Below are 12,903 nucleotides of genomic sequence, written 5' to 3' on the forward strand. Positions count from 1 at the left end.
GAGGGAAAGTTTTGGCAAGATTTATTTCATCTCACTGGCTTCATTGAAAGGTGACTGGTTTAAGAGAATGTCATAACTAGTAGAATTAACATCTTTGAAATGTTTATTTTTTCCTAAAAACTATCTAGAAATGGGTACTTCCACCATGAAACAAGCCTAACAGTGAAAAACGAGTTTGAGATACCATTCAGTTCCATTATCCCCTACTTAGTTTCATTTTAACAAGAATATTTTCTTGGCTTGAGTTTGTATCATTAGTAATTTCATACATTTCAGGGTGTACATTTTGAGTAATTATTTCCCCAGTGATTTTAAGCATTTGCTTCAGGTAATTGAACCCTTTAATGAACCTGCGAACGGCATCTTTGGCATTAGACAAAATGTAAAATTGGATCCAGCCACTATTCTTTGGGTTTTAGCAGGTCCGAACCTAAATGTTTAGATGTTCAAAATCTAAACACAGGACTAAGTTGGTCTGCCTTTTGTGGCCCTAATCTGGGTGAGTGGAAAAAATGAGGTCCTTCAAGTGTTCAGGTCTAATAAGGAGGGCTCTGGAATCACCATCCTGAATATTTGTTATTTGCTCACATCTCACTGGCCCAATTTGGTTCTTAAGTCCAAGCTGCCACCACACTTTGTTCTGCCCCTCCCTCCACCTGTCGCTTTCCACCTCTCTCATCCTCTGGGCCTTCCTGGACTGGGCAGGAGGAGATACTGGACACATTGCCAGCTCCATCTGACTGGTGCCTCACTCCCACATCACATGACACGGACATAACTTTATACTCAACCAAACATATGTTCCTGCTAAAGCCAAAACAACCCAAAGTCAGGGTCAGCTTCTGTATTAGTTTCCTAGGGCTGCTGTAACGAATCACCATGAGCTGCATGGCTTAACACAACAGAATTTTATTCTCTTATAGTTCTGGGGGTTGGAAGTCTGAAACCAGGGTGTCAGCAAGGCCATGCTCCCTCTGAAGGCTCTGCGGAGAATCCTTCCTTGCCTCTTTGAGCTTCTGGTGGTTGCCCACAATCCTTTGCATTCTTGGCTTTCAGACACATCACTCCAATCTTGGTCTCTGGCTTTATATGATGTTCCCCTCTTAGTGTGTCTCTGTGTCCAGATTTTGCTCTTCTAAGGATACCAGTCATTGAATTAGGGCCCTCCCTAGTCCAGTATGACCTGACCATAATTTGATTTTACCTGTGTAGACCTTATTTCCAAATAACGTCTCATTCACAGGTACTAGGAGTTAGGACTTCCTATCTTCATATCTTTATGGAGGACACAATTCAATCCACAAGAACTTCTTGCTGATTAATCCTGTGAAGAAGAGCATTTGCTCATTAACAGGGTTTGGTGAAGTCAAATAAGATAATAATTGCTGGCTTTCTCTGATACCAACTCAAGCGCATGTTTTTTTCCCCACACCAAAAAGCAATTAACTCAATTCTGACATTATCTACCTGGAGATAGTGACTGATCCCACAGGTTAAGAGCTTAGTCCTAAAATCTGCCCTCTGCACTCAGATGCCAATCACAAGTTCAGGCTGTCATTAGTGCATTTGACTGACCAGCTATAAATCAGAGGTTCTAACAACCCCTTCCTTGGGTTCAATTAATTTGCTAGAGTGGCACACAGAACTCAGAGAAACATTTTACTTGCTGTATCACCAGTTTGTTATAAAAAGATATAACTCAGAAACAACCAGCCATGGGGCAAGGTATGTGGCAAGGGACTTAGAACTTACATGCTTTCCCAAGATGTCACTCTCCCCACATCTCCATGTGTTCATGAACCTAGAAGGTCTCTGAACCCCATTCTTTTGGGTTTCTAAGGAGGTTTCATTATATAGGCATGACTAAGTCATTGGCCACAGAATTCAATCTTCAGCCTCCTCCACTCCCCAGAGATCTGGGGAGACCGAGTTCTAACTCTTTAATCATAGGGTTGGTTCCTCTGGTGGTGATCAGCTCCTATCCTGAGATGACCTAAGGGCTTCCCAAAAGTCACCTCATTAACATAACAAAAGACATCTCTATCGCTCTCTGCGCTTAGACTCTAATTCCGAGGTTTAAGAGCTCCTTGCCAGGAACTGGGATGAAGATCATTTATTTCCTTTTATTTATTTATTTATTTATTTATTTATTTATTTATTTATTTATTTATTTATTTATTTATTTGATGTTTTTTTATTATATTATGTTAGTCACCATACAGTACATCCCTGGTTTTTGATGTAAAGTTCGATGATTCATCAGTTGCGTATAACACCCAGTGCACCATGCAATACGTGCCCTCCTTACTACCCATCACCAGTCTATCCCATTCCCCCACCCCCTCCCCTCTGAGGCCCTCAGTTTGTTTCTCATAGTCCATAGTCTCTCATGTTTCATTCCCCCTTCTGATTACCCCCCCTTTCTTTATCCCTTTCTTCTCCTACTTCCTATTATAAATTACAATATCACAAGGCAGGATGGGGTAGTGAAAATGGTACAGGACGTGGAGTCAGAAGTACCGGAGTCCCCCCTTAGCTGAGGTTTCGCTGGCTGCAGTTTCGCCAGTTTCGCTTCCCGCTTCCCGCGGTTTCGGCGCAGAAGTAACCCCGCCTCCTTCTGACGAATCGTCAGCCAGTCAGTGGTAGTGTAAGGCTACGTCACAGTGCCTGCGTCACTCGTCATTCATGTCACTTCATCTTGTCACGTAGGCATTTTATCCTCTCACATCATCACTAGAAGAAGGGTGAGTACATGAAGAGATATTGTGAGAGAGACCACATTCACACTTTTATTACGGCGTATTGTTATAATGATTTTATTATTGTTGTTGTTAATCTGTTACTGTGCCTCATTTGTAAGTCAAGCTGTATCATAGGTATGTACTTACAGGAGAAAACAGCATACATAGTGCTCAGTACCCTCCTCAGGTTCGGGTATTACTGGGGGTCTTGGAATGTATCCCCAGTGCACAAAGGAAGACTACTATGTTTAAATCCTAGCTCGCTACTCATTCGAGAAGCCTTGGGCAAGTCACTTACCTTTTCTGATTCGGTTTCCTTGTTTTGAATACAATAAGTACTATATATAGCTGTTTTGAGGGTCGCATGAGATAGTTTACACAAGGCATCTGGCTGAGTGATCAATGCTATCAGTGCTGTCTCACACTTTGCTTCCCTTTTTATTTTTTTGAAGACTTTTTTTTTTTTTTTAATATGAGAGAGAGAGAGTACAGGCTCGGAAGAGGGAGAGAGAGAAAGAGAATCATAAGCAGGCGCCATGCTCAGTGCAGAGCCCGATGTGGGGCTCTATCCCAGGACCCTGAGATCATGACCTGAGCCTAAACCAAGAGTTGGATGCTTAACTGACTGAGCCACTCAGGCGCCCCTAAAGATTTTATTTTTGAGTAATTTCTACGCCCGATGTGGGGCTCAAACTCACGACCCCAAGATCAAGAGTCGCACTCTGTACTGACCGAGCCAGCCAGGCACCCCCTCTCACTTTCCTTTTAAACTGAGCTGACGTCATGTAAATTAATTTGCAAGTTTCTTTGAACTTTTAATAGAATTTAAACATTATAACTGTATGGCTAGTGTTGAGATTATTAACCAATCTGAGCATTACTCAAGGTTTGTATTTTAAGAGTGACTTTTTTTGGGTGTGATTGATAATTTTGGAAATGCAGTGGGAAATGCCTTTTCCATCACAAAGTGGTGGTGTAAGGTCCATCGCAGGAAACTTCATAGATAATCAAATAACTTAGTTCAATTAGAAACAACTGCCTTAGGAATTTGGTTGGAGTTGATTAGCCCTGATGATTCCTTGTGGCTCTCGCTGGGCCATCTATTTTATCCTCAGGAATTTGTGAGGTATTTAGGGGCAGGATTTGTCACTTTCTATTAACTATCACATCAGTTAGGTATTATGTTTGGTTGCTGGGAACAAGCTGATTTCAGTGGCTTAAAAACAAGGATTTATTATTTTTTCTAACAATAAATAATGGGAGGTAGTCTGTCCAGGGACAGTGTGGCTGTATCTTGGTCCTTGGGACCTAGGACTCTTACAGTTTTCTGTACATTTCTCTTCTTGAGGTAGTCTTATATGAGAGAAAATATTTGCAAATCATATATCTGGTAAAGGATTAATATCCACATTTATAAGGAACTGATACAACTCAGTAGCAAAATAATAAAAATAATAATTTAAAAGGGTGCCTGGGTGGCTCAGTCAATTAAGCATCCAACTCTTGATTTCAGCTCAGGTCATGATCTCAGGGTCATGCCTCTTGTTGGGCTCTGTGCTGGGAGTGGAGCCTGCTTAAGATTTTCTTTCTCTCTGCCCCTCCCGACCCCATGCTTGTGCATGAATGCGCTCTCTAAAAATAATAATAATAATAAAAATGGGCAAAGGACCTGAATAGACATTTTTCCAAAGAAGATATACAGATAGCCAACAAGTACATGAAAAGTTACTCAACATCACTAATCATCAAGAAAATGCAAATCAAAAATCACAATGTGATATCACCTCACACCTGTTAGAATGACTATTCTCAAAAAGACAGAAGATGATAAATGCTCATGAGGATGTGGAGAAAAATGTTCCCTTGTGCACCGCTGGTGGAAATGTAAATTGGTACAGCCATCCTGGAAAACAGTATTATTAAAATATGAAAAATATAACTACCATGTGGTCTAGCAATTCTGCTTCTGGGTATATATCTAAAGGAGACAAAATCAGGATTTCAAAGAGATCTCTATATTCCCAAGTTCATTGCAGTGTTATTTATAATAACCAGGACTGAAAACAACCATATATATATATATATTTTTTTTTTTTTCATAAAAAAGAAGGAAATCCTGCCATTTGCAATGACATGGATAGACCTTAAGGGAATTATGCTAAATGAAGTAAGTCAGACGCAGAAAGACAAATACTGTATGATCTCATTTGTATATGGAATCTAAACACAAACTGAACTCAGAAGCATAAACTGGTGGTTGCCAGGGGTGGGGGAAATGGGTAAAGGTAGTCAAAGGGTACACACTTCTAGTTACAAGATGATTAAGTTCTGGAGATCTAATCTGCAACATGGTTTCTATAGTTGACAATACTGTATTGTGTATTTAAAATTTGCTGAGAGAGTAAATCTTAAAATTCTCACCCCACACACACTAAATGATAATTCTATGAGGTGATGGATATATTAACTAACCTTATTGTGATAATCATTTTACAATATACATGTAAATCAAATTATCATGTTTTAAACCTTGAACTTATACAGTGTTATATATCAATTACTTCTCAATAAAGCTAGAAGAAAAAAAAAAGATAGCCTTATAGTCCAAGATGGCTGCTGGAGGTGGCGCCATCACATCCATGCTCCAGGTAGAAAGATGGAGCAAAGAAGAGGATAGAGCCATAACTCTCAGCTGAATCAACACTCAAAGCCCTACCTTCCATTTTATTTTTGTTTGGTTTGGTTTTTTAAATCTCACCAACTATGCTGGTCTGTAAGGGAGGCTGGGGAAATGCAAATATTTTTAGTAGGACAGTTTGCCACCCAATAATACAGAGAATGAATACCTTGGCATTTAACAATCTCTGGCTTAACTCTCTCAACTCATTTGGTCATACCCTTCATGATAAAAATGCATTTCCTTTTACCCAACCACAATTATCAGTCATACTGAAGAGTCACCCATAAAGAGCTAAAGAGTAGTTTTTTCCCTAGACCACATAGAGTAATTCTTTAACTCATGGGAACTTAGTGAAGTCATTCATTTAGTACAAGTGGTAAGTTGTTTGTGTCCCCTAAATGTCTGGCAAGGTACAAGGCTCTGAGGACAGAGCAATGAGTAAGACAGGCAAAGTCCCTTCTGTCCTAGTTACAGTCCAGTGGAGGAGCAGAAGAGCGTGAATCAAAGTGGCACATAAAGACATGAAGCATTCCTATGTGACGACAAAAAATGACAAGTCGTAGGTAAAATAAAAGGAACTCTCTGGGTATAGAGTTAGGGAAGGCTCTTAACTCTATGGATGAGTTGAAATTTGATGGATGGGTTGGAAATAACTGGTTGAAGGAGCTGCGTGGGTAAACAGCATTCCAGGAATTCCACGCATTCCAGAAAGAAAGAATAGTACAGATGAAGGCCAATAGTGGGAGGAGCATAGAAAAAGGCCAGTTACTGTGACTGGAGCACCAGAAGCAAGAGGAAGCACATTAGGACAGGAGATTAGAGAGAGGTGGGCAGGGACTAGCCTTGTGGGGTTGTGTTAGGCATGTTAAGGATTTCAGTTGTCCTCCCAAGAGCAATGGGAAGTCACTGAATTTTAAGGTGGCGTGGGGTTAAGGACATGTGAAATGAATATATTAGCTCTTTGAAAAGATTACTGTGATAGAGGATAGACTGGACTGGATTGAATAGTGGCAGGCAGATTAGAAGGGAATCCAGGTCAGTGATGAATGGCGGCTGGTGCAGGATGCCGGTAGTTGTGGGCATGGAAAGAAGTAGATGGATTCAGGAGGACAAATGTAGTTCTGGGGGCCACTTGACTTTTGAGGGCTAATGGTGTTCTGGATGTGTCTTTCTGAGATACAGAATTTCATCTTTAATATGAAAGAGAAAGTGATTACATTAGATTTATTGATAGTAACATTAGATTTATTGATAGATTAGATGGATTGGTCAGGGTTAGGATGAGATTTGGTCCTGGTTTGGTCTTAGTGCAATGTTTTTGATTTCGTATATTTTTCTAACCCTCAACTCTGGGATTTTGACAAAATGGTACACCAAAGGCCTATATGCTCTTGTACAGTCATGAGAGATGCTTAGGTGATGTATTTCTTGCTGCCATGAGAGTTGTTAACTTTCTTCATTTACCAGAATTTGAGAATTAAAGAATTGAGAGGTTTCAGGTTAAACATGATGCCCAAATGCAATGTTTATTTTGCAGTGTTTACTGTCCCCCATTCTTAATACCACTAAAATGACAGAGAAAGGATTACACAACATTAACTCGTGAGGACAAAAAGAATAGGGAAGGAGATGACTGTATACAAGAGATCCCAGCAAAATTTTGAGATATGGAAAGTAGATGGATTAATGGTAACTGATTTGGGTTTTAGCTTTTCCTGCTATAGCCAATAATAAGCAAGCTCCTTTGTGTCACAAATTCAAGACAAGCTCAGACATTGGTGCCACTAGATACCTCTGAAGGTGAGGCTGAGTTTAAAAAGGATTCCCCGTCCAAGGTGATTCCCTCTCCAAGGGGCCTGCCCATGCCCGCTTCAGGAAAGTAGCAGCTTGGAATAAGATCTGGCATGCCTCAGGTTACCGGGCGAGAGGGCACGTCTGTCTCCTTCGCCTGCCTTTGGCTGCCTACACGCGCTGCGGTAGGGGCGCCTGGGTAGCGCAGTCGTTAAAGCGTCTGCCCTCGGCTCAGGGCGTGATCCCGGCGTACTGGGATCGAGTCCCACATCAGGCTCCTCCGCTATGAGCCTGCTTCTTCCGCTCCCACTCCTCCTGCTGTGTTCCCTCTCTCGCTGGCTGTTTCTCTGTCACATAAATAAATAAAATCTTTAAAAAAAAAAAAAATAAATAAAAAGGATTCCCTTCCCCCACTTGTGATGCTAGACAAGTACTCTTCCTCCATTCTGCATAGATAGGTTTATGTCTAGAGAAGATGAACTTGGGAGCTCCCAGACTACAGGAAAAGTCAACTGATAACTTGGCAATACTTGGAGACATTTTTTTGTTGTTGCAACTTGGTGGGAATTTGTTATTGGCATCTAGTGGGTAGATGCCAGAGATTCTGCTAAATAGTCTACAATACACAGGACTGCCCCCACAACAAAGAATTATCTGCCCCGAAATGGCAATAGAGCTGAGGTTGAGAAACTCTGAGTTAAGTGAAAATCTGGGATGAGACTCCCTGCCTCCTTACCCACTGTAGACATGTGCTTGCACAGGCACTATAGGAGTTGGTAGAATATCTTGATTGGGAAATTGACTAGCAAAGACAAACATACGGGCATCTGTAAACGTTCCAACTATGTGACAGGTTCCTGCCAATCACTCATTATAAGTTCTAATCCCTCTCCCAGATCTTCCCTTTATCTTTTTGAGACTGTCTTAAGTATGACCAGAGAGCAAGCCACAGAGTGAAGAGACTCCCAGCATGAGACTCTCTTCATAAAAAATGGAGATAAAAATGAAGAGGAAAAGGGGCACCTGGGTGGCACAGCGGTTAAGCGTCTGCCTTCGGCTCAGGGCGTGATCCCGGCGTTGTGGGATCGAGCCCCACATCAGGCTCCTCCGCTATGAGCCTGCTTCTTCCTCTCCCACTCCCCCTGCTTGTGTTCCCTCTCGCTGGCTGTCTCTGTCTCTGTTGAATAAATAAAAAATCTTTAAAAAAAAAAAATGAAGAGGAAAAAAGAGGAATCTAGAAGAAAAATAAAGAATGCAAGCAACAGAAGAAAACATTAAAAGTAACTTATTCTAGTATCTCTAGAGAGGTAAGAGATGCTATTGCACTTCTTAAACTAGACCACTAAGCTATTAACAAGAAAGGGATAGTGATAAAACAAAAGAAGTTATTAGAAATTAAAGCTATGAGAGCAGAAGTAAAAATGAAGGGTTGGATAGTAAGGTTGAAGAACTCTTAGAGAGTACAACAGAAGGACCAAGAGATGGGGAAATAGGAGAAAAAAGTAGAACAATGGAGGAAAGTCCAAGAGGCCAACATCCAACTAATAGTGATTCCAAAAGAACATGAAGGAAATCAGAAAAGAAAAAAGAAAAAAACAAGAAAAATCCCCAAAGGATAGGAGTTTCCAGATTAAAGGGCCTGCTTGGTGCCCAGTACAAGGGATGCATGTCATCATGAAATGTTATACCAGGAATGAAGAGAAATCTTAGGAACTATCAGAGACAAGAAGAAATCAGTTATCAGAGGGGAACTAGACTTTTCAACAGAAACTGTGGAAGCTAGAAGTTGATGGAGCATTGCCCTCAACGTCTTGAAGGAAAATTATTTCCACTTAGATTTCTGTATTTTGCAGAACTTCAGGCAAATGTAAAGGTAGAATAAAAGCCTTTCCGAAGTTATACGACTGAAGGTATTTAACTCCTGCGTATCTTGATTTAGGAATATGCCGCCATATGTGCACCATCAAAAAGGAGTATAAATCAAGACGGAGGAAGCCATGGGACTTGGGATCAGGTCAAGGGCCCACACAGAAAGAGAAGGGAATACCTGATTTAAAGTGTGCATCAGGCCCATGGAGCTTGGGCAGATTTTAACAGGAGGATGGAACACTCCAAGAGGGATGTGGTAAGGAAAGCAAATGAATACTACAGAGTGTAATATATGCAATGAGAGGAATTTTAGAGAATTGTGGGAGTTTTCAGGATACAATAGTGAAAGTTATATAGAACGTTAAGTAAATGAAAAATGAGGCAAAAAAAAAGAAGATGAACAAGAAAGGAAATGTGTTTTGATTGTGCATTTAGAGAGCACTCATTTTATGCCAGGCACTCTTTTCAGTGTTTGCGCATAATTATTCATTTAACCCTCACAGCAACCCATGAAGTGGGTGTGGATGCAGTTTTCATTTTACAATTATGGGAAATGATGTAAAGGCCACATAGCCGGTACCCGTTGGAGTAGGATTTCAACCAAGGCAGTCTAGGTTCATAGTCATAAAATGTAAATTCTATATTGCTTTAATCAAAATAGTGGTGTTACTCTTTCGAGGTGATGGTGGGGTGGGGAAACGGGAGGAACTAATGTAATTGCTAGATTCTAATCTTTGACAGTAGGAAGTAGTAGATAATGTCCGCGTGGAAAAAGAAAACAAGAAATAACAATAAAGCATCTAATATTAAAATATGGAGGTTTTGATGGTAGGAAATAGATAAAAAGAGTTGGGAGTTGTAACCTGTGGGAAATGGGATGGGGAGGTGGGACGGGGGGGGGTAACAGGTTGCTCATTTTTCTTCTAGCTTTACAGTGCAATTTGACTTTTTAAAACAATATACTTGATTTGATTTGATTTAAAAGAAAAGTTAAATGAAAATAAAAGGAATAAAGGAATTGTTTAGCCTCATGTTGGATCACCCAGTTGGAATCTAAGCTGCTGCACAGAAAGGGTCCCTGTCTCCATCCACAGGGGCACTACACCTTTGATATTCATGGCTGCAGCCATCATGCTATGACTGCTTATGGGAAGGCTTGTAAGGGGTTCCAGAATGGTGTGTGTTAAGTCCAAACCATGCTGAGCGGGTTTGAAATACTGTTCATGGATTGTTTCAATTGAAGGAAAGTGTCTTCTTGGCTTGGATTTGTGAATTTAATTAGACAATTTCAGAGTCAAAGTTGTGCTGTTGCCATTTTAGGGTTGAGTCAGACTTATGAACTCACCGGCAGGGGAGACACTCAGGTCCTATTTTTTTTTTTTAAGAGTCTTGCCTCCTGCAGCTATTTTTTCGATCCTTATACACCAGAAGAAAAAGAATCATTGTTAATAAACACAAGGAGTGAAATACATTGATTTTTCTCTTGCTCTTTGGAAGTAGGGGGAGGAGATGTGCATATCTCAGTAGTAATTCTTGTTTTTGTTCTGACTCCTTTATTGCATTTTTCATCCATGGACTGCTGAGTGATTTGAATCAGAGCTGTGGTGGAAGGGCTTCAGCCTTCGATGGAGAGAGGCAGGCCAAATGCTCCCATGAATTTGCAGCCCCATTACAAATGCACCCTGCTGGAAGGGAGTGCTCAGTTTCTTTTGCCAGAAAGTCTTCTGAACAGAACAGGCTTCTATTTAACCATGTGTTATCTTGAAAACTCTCTCTTCTCATTTTTTTTTTAAGCTGGAGATTTCTTTAGTGATGCCTCCCATCAGAAAGAAAAACAGTGATTATAGCAGTGACTGAGGAAATACTAATTTTGAATATTAAATAACACATAGGGATGTTTTCTTTGTGGGACATTTATGGAGATTGTGTATTTTAGACCATTTGGAATGGATGTTGGGGGGAGGTGGATCCTCCACATCTATTTTAGTTGGAGAAGGATTTGGGGAGAAACTGCAATTTAAAGAGGCCTTTTAATTTTATCAATTTCTGCCAGGGACAGAGAGCTCGTGTGTCAATCGTATCTCCAAAGAGAGTTTTCCTCCTCAAATTACCGCTGTCTAAAGGGCTGTTACTTGAAAATAATAAGCACAAAGAGACAGTGTCTCAGGACAAATGGTGATGCCTTTTTTTCTTTTTCGTACTCTTAGAAGTGAAATACAGTTAGCTAACTTAGCTGTGGCAGCATTAGTATCTTCAAGATGGGAGTGCAGAGTGGTGGGCTATGAAGCCAGATTTGGGAAGGCAGTTTAAATACAACGCTCAACTCTGCTCCTTTCGTTTTGTGATTGCTGCAAGGCAAAGCAATAGGTTAGGATCACATGCATAGGACCAGTGGCCACTCGTAGCTCACATTCCCACCAACAGACCAAATTTCTGTTTCTAGGATTGGTCTGGCAGCTGCTGGCTTCCCTTAGGCTTGGTATTGGTGAAAGCACCAGCCATGTCCCGTGGAGCGTTTCTCTAGTGCCTTGTAAAGGAGCTTGCAGCTGAGCTCTTTAATTTTTAAAATATGTTTATTAAATGATTTCCATCTTAGCTGGGGCTGCTATAACAAAATGCCACCAAGTGGGGGACTTAAACAACAGATATCTATTTCTCCCAGTTCTGGCGGTTGGCAAGTCCAAGATCAAGGTGCCAGCAGATTTGCTGTCTGATGGGAGCCACTCCTGGCTTGTAGATGGCCTCCTAGCTGGGTGCTCATACAGGCTTTTCTCTGTGTGTGCGTGGTGCATGAACGTGGAGAGAGATTGCTCTCTTCCTGTCTTATAAGGGTACTAATTCCAGTATGAGGGCTCCACCCTCCAGAAGAAATCTAAGCCTAATCCCCTTGCAAATGCCCCCCCTCTAATTACATCACATTGTGGTTAGGGCTTCAACAGAAGAATTTGGGGGCAACATAAATATTCAGCTCATAACAATGTTCTATCTTTATTTTTCTTCTTATGATGAAAAGGCAATCATCTTTAAATACCAGTATGATGTCTGGCTTAAGGTATGTGTGCAGTACTTTAGCTGGCTGGAGGAGCCGGTGGAGAATTCGTAGAAAAGGAGTGTAGGAGTGCCTGGGTGGCTCAGATGGTTAAGTATCTGCCTTCAGCTGAGGTCATGATGCCAGGGTCCTGGGATCAAGCCCTGTGTCGATCCCCATGTCGGGTTCCCGGCTCAGCGGGGAGTCTGCTTCTCTCTCTCCCTCTGCCTCTCCCCCCACCCATGCTCTCTCTCTCTCTGTATTTCTCTGTCTCAGATGAATAAATAAAATCTTCAAAAAAAGAACAAAAACGGAGTGCTATTTGGAAGAGGAAAGAGAGTGTGCATGTGTAGGAAACCAACGGGCTTTCCGTTATCCGAATGCTTCTCAACATTCAATCAGTGGCGTAAATGGGCTAAACTGTTTTTAAGCCCAGGGACTGTTTGTGCTAAGGTCCAGTCTTGTTTTCGTCCGTATGACACCAATACTATTAAAGACTAATGTTCTGTAGGATAGGGGCTTTGCTGAGACAGTGAATACCAAAGGACTCATTAGAGGTTTAACCTCAGAAATAATGTGCTAATGCATTTGAATTCTAAGCAGACCCAGTTGTAGTCTGGTCATATTGTATTCATGTGATTTATTGACATTATGGTAAACACTACAGTTTCTAACATTATTGAAAGCGTGAATATTTTGTTCTACCTTCTTTTTTTTTTGACAATAAGAGACAAACCACCAAGAGAAGGGGTCATAAAAGACCCCCTTTATTGCTTCTATTCTTAAGGGACTGG

General features: G+C 41.0%; 1 protein-coding gene and 1 non-coding gene across 12 annotated transcripts in view; both read left to right on the forward strand.

The window, feature by feature from the left end:
- NCALD (neurocalcin delta) overlaps window positions 1–12,903 on the forward strand; it is a 431,866-nt gene that overhangs the window by 74,550 nt on the left and 344,413 nt on the right. The gene's annotated exons all lie outside the window — the stretch shown is intronic.
- On the forward strand, window positions 7,250–7,391 carry LOC123798001 (small nucleolar RNA SNORA67). The gene has a single exon (XR_006781152.2). It is a non-coding gene; the product is annotated as a small nucleolar RNA SNORA67 (small nucleolar RNA).

This window comes from Ursus americanus, chromosome 9, assembly GCF_024610735.1.
Source record: "Ursus americanus isolate L20-20 chromosome 9, mUrsAme1.1.p, whole genome shotgun sequence".
In the NCBI taxonomy this organism is placed as follows: domain Eukaryota; kingdom Metazoa; phylum Chordata; class Mammalia; order Carnivora; family Ursidae; genus Ursus; species Ursus americanus.